Source organism: Cyprinus carpio, chromosome B25 (genome assembly GCF_018340385.1).
Source record: "Cyprinus carpio isolate SPL01 chromosome B25, ASM1834038v1, whole genome shotgun sequence".
In the NCBI taxonomy this organism is placed as follows: Eukaryota; Metazoa; Chordata; class Actinopteri; order Cypriniformes; family Cyprinidae; genus Cyprinus; species Cyprinus carpio.
Window position 1 is genome coordinate 23,062,204 of NC_056621.1, and position 5,947 is coordinate 23,068,150.

Consider the following 5,947-nt stretch of genomic DNA (forward strand, 5'->3'; position numbering starts at 1 on the left):
CGCTGGCAGTTTTAGTGTGTTCAATTGCATGCATGGTATTCCTTGGCTGGGGGGCCTAGGCCTGGCCAAAGAGGGGCAAGCCTAGGGAGACAGGCTTCACAGGGTGGTGGGGGAAATAAATTTTATTTGAGGGCTCTTGAGTCTCTTTTAATTACACTCAGGGGGAAAGTTTGACTTTCGTAGGGGGTGCCTCTCTAAATCACCCAGTCTCAAGGATGGAGGCCCTAATGTGTATGTCCAAGGCCTGCTCGGGATGCTTTCATTTTCTGAACCTTCTTTTACTATAATGGTTGCTGGGACACGCATGTGTGGGACCTCTCCTGGCGAAGCCAGCCAGGGATAGGGCCTGTTGTTATGCTGAGTGGCGCGGCCCCCTCACTCACATTGACCAAACCACTGGGTGTCACTGCTTGCTAACACTGGTTTTTGAAAAATTAAAAACTATTTTGCTTGTAAAACCTGTCGTCACTTTATGTGTTTTGTTAATACTAGACTTTTGCATCTCCAAAAAAAATTTTTCTCCTGAGGGGGCCCCCCAGTCAAACCTCGAAATAGGGGTCCCTTCCCATTAGCCACTGATGGCCAACAGAGGTACGGTGGACACTGGCTCTGTTAGTGTAATAAATTGTAAACATTCAGCAGAAGCCTGGGGAAGATGGCAACAATAAATGATCACTTTTATGTTTTCTTGCCATCCCAATGTCCTGCAGTAGAAACTACGAGTTTCAAACTGGCTCAAGTGGTCGAACTTCTTCTGGAATAACACAAGGCAGTAGCAAACTATAAAATGGATATTGCTTTACAAATGTTACAGCAGACAGCAAAAAATCCCATTGCAAAGGGGTTCAGTCTGAAGCTCTAGAGCATCTTCTATTCTCAGGGCTTTCACTTCACCACTCGCCGAAGAAGGGGGGTTCACAGTGCAGTGGTGGGCTAATCGGCACCTATTCACAGTTTCTCAACAGGAATATGCACTGTGCCTGTCCACTTCATCGGTGTAGATGAAGCCTAAAATAAACTTGCCTTGGGATTTGACCTCTCTTGGTCTTTTAATTACACTCTCACCGGCATTGCAGTCTTTCGCTATGTGGTGGCTCCTCTTTTACATCACAGCCCCAGCCAATCATTCATGGAGGCCCAAAATCAGCTCGTCCAAGGACTCGTCGCGACGTTTGGTTTTCTGATCCTTCTTCAGGCGAGCGTTGGGAACAAATGGCTGGAATTCTCTACAGCAGCCATGTATACCTGTTGTTTTCTGTAGTGGGCGTGACCCTCCACTCAAACAAACCCACTCGACGTCACTGTTGTACGTGCTTTTTTTCCAAAATAACAAAACTGTTTGCTTATAACATGTCTCAATGTCTTGGGTTTTACACTTTTGCATCCACACAAACAATTCCCGGGGGCCCCCAGCCACAAAAAGAACGGGCGCCCACCCAGAGAGACACAGGCCCCAGGCGATGGTGGTAATGGCGGTTAGGCAAATGCAATGAAATCAGAAGCTGAAACATGGTTTCAACCTCGGTAAAGCACTGTCCTGGCGTATACTCCTGATGGCAACTGTTTTGGACACACCACTCTTCGACTTCCTAGGCGGCCCAAAAATATTTTGTTGTTGCCATTTTTTCTTTTTTTTTTGATTGACCCAAAAAACCAAATAATGGGGCACCTAGCGAGTCTTAGGACGCTCTGATCGCCTTAAGGTTATGCACACAAGCAAAGTGCAGCTCGGCTAGGCTTAGGTGTTACCGTAGTGTGATTGAATGCAGTTCACGAATTTCTCCCAAATGAAATAAATATACTAGTCGCAATGTACATGTCACATTCATCGGTGTCGTAGAGATGCAAGGAAAAATAAATTTTATCTTGAGCTACTATTAGTACGGTTAACTTACACCTCTACATTTGATTTTCTTCGCGTATTGATGATGGGTGCTGTCTTTCTCTCATAAACCCAGGTCTCATGATTTGTGAGGCACCCCTCCAAAATACATGTCCAAGGCATGTCGACACCTAAAGTTTCGGATTTAACTAGTCATTCTTCAGGCGATTTGCGTTACCACAGCGTTGAAGTCAACTCAACAATGCGCTTGAGGAATTCTCTACAGCAGACATCGCTATCACCTGATGAGTTTTACTGAACGTGGGAGTGCCCCCCCTCCCGAACTCAACACCAAACCATCTCGGTCGTCACTGTTAGCTACTGCATGCGTTTTTGCAAAAAATAGTAAAAATGTATGCGAATTTTAAACTATGTTCTCAATTGTGAATGCTTGTTTGCTTACGTTCTTTAGAAAAAAATCCCCAGAAATAATTCGGAAAGGAGGGAAAAAAGGTACCAAAAAGAGGCCCACAGGAAAGAGCCCAAGGGAAAAAAGGCTACTGAGCACCGCGGATGGCAGGATATGAAGATGAATGAAGGACAGAAGAAGAAGGGTAGGTTTTAACATGTGTTAGGATAAATTTACTGCTCATGCAACAGCGTACTCACCTGGTGCGCCACTCGGTAGTTTGCTGGACACCACTCTGATGGCTTCATGTGTACTGAGAACCACCGAATAATCTTGACTTCAAAAATTCTTAGTTGATGCCAAAAACAAAATCCCACAAAAATGGCGCGTGCGCTAGAGAGCTTCTAGGGTGCTTTCTCCATAGCGTTTGCCCACAGCAACAGACCAACCTAGGGCTGGTATGGTTTGGTACTGTATTAGTGTGTGCAAAAAGCCTTAACAGAAATATACAGATGTGTCCTCAAAGAAAAAGCAACCTGTAACAAGAGTGAAATCCCACTTCATAGCCGCTGTAGATGAAGAGGAAACATAAGGAATTACATTTGAACTTTGATCTCTTGTCTATTTTAATGAACAACTGCTATTGTTGAGGATCTTAGCTATTGTATGTGCTCTAGCTACTCACATACACCAGTCTCATGAGTAGGAAGCCGCACCAAAATAAGAGTTCAGTAATGTAATGTCGCAACCCCCCTAACGCGACCGTTTATTCGATTTACTGACCCCCCCTTAGCGACGATGGACAAAATGGCGGCGGAAAATGCTGGAATCAAGAACGCAACAAGCAGCTGTTTTCAAAAATAAAAACTGTTTGCTTGATGATTTACTGCCCCCCATGAGAGCACCAGCAAAAAACTCAGAGTGTCACCCGTGCAACACGACTGAGGATCAAAAATAAAAACTAGAAGGGAATCAACTGCTTCTGAATTTAGGTGCCCAGAGACCAGCTCTACTGTTGCATCCTGTCACAAAAATTCGGCGTAGGCTGCTCGGGCCCCAGCCTCACAGAGAGGGGGCTCCTAGGAGTCACACAGGTCAATAGGCGCCCATATGGATAGCCACTGGCGGTGTGGTTAGGATTAATGAATGCAAATCCAGAAGCTGAAGGGGGACGTTCAACCGCGCGGCTATTGCCACTGTACTCTTCTTATACTCCTGATAGGCTCACCTAGTTTAGCTGCCTGACACGCACTCTTCGAGCTTCCAGGGGCAAAGAATATTTTTACTCGCTTGATGCACAAAAAATCCCAAATAAGGGCATCTCGGTACTCCGTTAGCGCGCTGTTCGGGCTCTTTCTCGTAGAGTTCTGCCCCCCACCAGCAACAGTGCTGTGTTAGCGGTTTAGCGTCCCTCGTAGTGGATATGCGACTGTTCACGTGCTCCTCAAGAAGAAAATAAACACTCGATGCCAGTCATTTCATCGCGTTGTTTCTGTTAACCCCCATAGAAAGACCTCTGTAGATACGGAAATAAATTTTTATTTGAACTCTTCTTGTCTTTTAAGTTACACTCCCTATTGCTTTCTCTTCGTCAGTCGCTATGTGGCTACTCTTACATCACCCGTAGTCTCCGATGATGGATGGCCCCAACAATCAGGTGTCCAAGGGACATTCGTCGTCGCGACCTTTCACTCAATTCGGATGTTTGGGATTTTGCGATCCTTTGCTTCAGGATTTCGGAACCCACGGCGTTTGGCACACAAATGGTGGAGCCTGGAAATTCTCTACAGCAGCCCATGACCGCTAGTAAAGGCACCTAGTAGTAATATGCTCTGTTGTGAAGTACGAAGGCAGTGCCCCCCACTCACACCAAACCACTCGGTGTCACTGCTGCTATCGTGTTTTACAAAAACATAAAAAAACTATTTGCTTTTAGACTGTCGCACATTGTGTGTTTTTACTACTTTTGCCATCCCCACAAAAATTAGGGGGCCCCCAGGTCCAAGAGGAGTGCAAGCAGAGGACACAGGCCACAGGCGAAGGACTGGCTGTGTTAGGATTGAATGAACTCCAGAAGCTGAAACATAGTTCAACCTCTGTAAATGCACTGTCCTTCTTTATACTCCTGATGGCCACCTGTTACTGGACACATTCACTCTCTCGACTTCCTTAGTGCCCAAAAATATTTTTCTGTTGATGCAAAAAAATCCCAAAATGGGCTAGAGGAGCTTCTTGGCCTCTTTCTCCTAGGCTTTTGTGCCCAGTAAAACATTGCCCTTCTTGTAGTGTTTATATTGTGTGTGGTGCACACGTTTCCTCAAAGAATAATCACTTATCATTACACCCGTGTCCTTCATCGTGACTGTACTGATTGAAGTGCGAAAATAAATTTTATTTGACTTTCTTGGCTTGTCTTTAATTGCAACCCTATTTTTGTTTCTCTCTTCTCGCATGTGGGGCTCTGACACATCACCCAGTCTCACTGATGGAGGCCCAAAATCAGGGTGTCCCAGGCCTATCGCGGACTTCGTTTCGTTTTCGATTTTCTTGATCCTTCTTCAGGCGAGCCGTTGGACACAAATGGCTGGAATTCTCTACAGCAGGCCATTTATACCTGTTGTTGTCTGAGTGGGTTCAGTGCACCTCAGGACCCCACTCACCACTCAAACCACTGGTCGGTGTCACTGTTGCTACTGTTTTTTCTAAAAAAAAAACTATTTGCTTTAACTGTCTCAATTGTGTGTTTTTTTACTACTTTTGCATCCCCCCCGATAAAAACTTCGGGGGGCCCCAGTCACCAAAGAGGGGCCCAGAGACACAGGCCCCACAGGCGAGCGGCACTGGTCGTGTGTTAGGAACTGAATGAAATTCCAGAAGCTTAAACATTTTTCAAACACCTCTGTTAGGGTAAATTCCTGTCTTTCTTATACTCCTGATGGCCACCTTTGTACTGGACACCACTCTTCGACTTCCAGGGGCCCCAAAAATATTTTTCTGTTGTGCAAAAAATCCCCAAAATGGGCGAGAGAGCTTTAGGGCTCTTTCTTCCTCTAGTTCGCACCGCAACTGTGGCTGGTAGAGGTTAGTGTGATTGTGGGGCCTAGGCCAGGTTACGTTCCCAAAGAAAAAAAAAAGAATAAACATTGTGAGTCACTGCATCGGTGTAGAGAAGGAAATAAATTTTATTTGACTCTCTTTGGGTCGGTTAAAACACTTTGTGTGACCTCTCTGTATCATATCCGTGTGTGGGCTATTATAACTCACCCGTTTCATGATGGAGGCCCCACAAAACCCAAAATCGGTGTGTCACAAGCCTCTTTGTTCGCGAGTTTGGATGTTTCTGATCGTCTTCAGGCTGAGCAGTGCAGCGTTGGACACACAAATGGCTGGAATTCCCCTCTACAAGCATCCCATGTAATCCTGTTGTTTTTCCCTGAGTGGGCGTGGCCCCCCACTCACAGGCCAAAACAACTTCTCGTTGTAACTGTTGCTACTGTTTTTCAAAAATAAATAACTATTTGCTTTAACTGTCTCAATTTGTGTTTTTACTATTTTGCATCCCCCCAAAACCGGGCCCCGTCACCAAAGAGGGGGCCCCGGAACAGGCCCACAGGCGGTATTGTGTTAGGGAAAGAATGAAACCCGAAGCTGAAACATGGGTTTAACCCGAAATGCACTGTCCTTTTTTATACCCTGATGGCCACCTGTTTTTGGAC